This window comes from Rhagoletis pomonella, unplaced genomic scaffold (genome assembly GCF_013731165.1).
Source record: "Rhagoletis pomonella isolate Grant_MI unplaced genomic scaffold, Rhpom_1.0 Rhpom_scaffold_00003, whole genome shotgun sequence".
Taxonomy (NCBI): Eukaryota; Metazoa; Arthropoda; class Insecta; order Diptera; family Tephritidae; genus Rhagoletis; species Rhagoletis pomonella.
The window spans coordinates 18412903-18414502 of NW_023458557.1; the positions used below are offsets into that span (position 1 = coordinate 18412903).

Genomic DNA, 1600 nt, shown 5'->3' on the forward strand with positions numbered 1-1600 from the left:
TTTTTGAAAGAAATGCCATACATACATATATTAATGTACTCTGATTAATAATATTAAAAAATTTATTATAACCACCGTTTAAAGTTATATTTGATACAAATTAATTTTGCTACTCGGAACGCTCTGCGCATTGCCACTGAATAGTTTTACTTAAAATTACATCCCTGGTCCTTGTTCTTTCTGTATTGCATCGTGGTGAATTCACATTTCTCAGAAATTTGACAACAAAACAAAGTGAAGGGAGTATTTTATTTGCTAATTTTTGCGATTTCTATTGTTTAATGTAAATTTTATGTCTTTTTCGGATATGTTGAGGCAACAAAGAAGGCGCAGTTAGAAAATGAAGTTATTAGTACGAAGTAGCAGCGCAGTCACATTTGGAAAATTATGCCGATAAGCAAGATGGAATTTGGGAACGTAAGTGCCTGGTTGCAGCATATCTATGTATTAAAAAAGTATTTAACTAAATGAACTTGTGTTTAATAGAAAGGTTATAAATCGAGTGGCGTTATTTAAGATGTGCTTCAAACTTTTGACGAACTTTTTTTCGCCTTCTCTACGTGCTGAGTTACAAGTTAAATGAATGCCACCACGGCCGGTAAGAAGCCCGAAGCAAAGGGCAAACAACCTTCCAGGAAGCTGCCCGCAGTCCCCGAGTCGTAGCTGAAGTTCAGCAAGAAGCAGGTCAGCTAACGTGCTACCCTGATCAAGCGTAAACTAAAGCGCTCTGCTGTGATTGCACTCTGCAAACGTGAAAACTTGGTGCATCTGAGAAATATCAAGCAAAATATCCCCGTGACGGACGCCGTGAGAATAAGTTGCGCCGTCTGGCAAAGAAACGCGGCTCATTCTACGTGCCTGCGGAAGACAAATTGGCTTTTGTGATCTGTATCCGCGGTATCAACAAAGTTGCACCAAAAGTGCGTAAAGTTTTACTACTGTTCCGTTTTAGCCACATTAACCACGGTTTGTTCATCAAATTTAACCATTAATATGCTACGCATTGCCGAACCCTATATCACATGGGGCTATCCAAATCTTAAATCAGTTCGAGAATTGATCTGCAAACGTGGAATTGTCAAGCACAACCATCAACGTGTCCCAATCTCTGAAAACTTTGTGATCGAACGCAAATTGCGCAAAGCGCACGATATTCAGTGCGTTGATTATTTAGCGCGCGAAATATTCAATGTTGGGTCCCACTTCAAGAAAGCCTCCAACTTCCTGCGGTCATTCAAGCTCAACACCAACCGGTGGCTGGCGCAAGAGGACTAATCACTACGTTGAGGTTGGTGATTTCGGTAAACGTGAAGATAAGATCAACAAACTGCTGCGCAAGCTGGTTTAAAGAAATTTTTTGGTGTACAAGGTGGAGTATTTTTATTTCAAAAATATATAATAAATTGAAATAGAAAATGTTTTTTTTTTGTAACTTCCTGAAGGTTTAAACCGCAAATATGCCAAATGGAAGGCAGCTTATATTCACAATTCCTTGTAAAGTGTCCATTGCCGTTTCTAAAGGCCATTTCAAAAGGCTCCAATCCACAAACTTAATTATTTTTTTTGGTTTTTCAGCTCATTAATGATGCACCCGGGCTGC

The 1600-nt window shown here is 39.0% G+C and overlaps 1 pseudogene; it reads left to right on the top strand.

The window, feature by feature from the left end:
- Positions 1–579: 579 nt before the first annotated feature.
- On the top strand, positions 580–1348 carry LOC118736077 (annotated as a pseudogene).
- Positions 1349–1600: the final 252 nt, after the last annotated feature.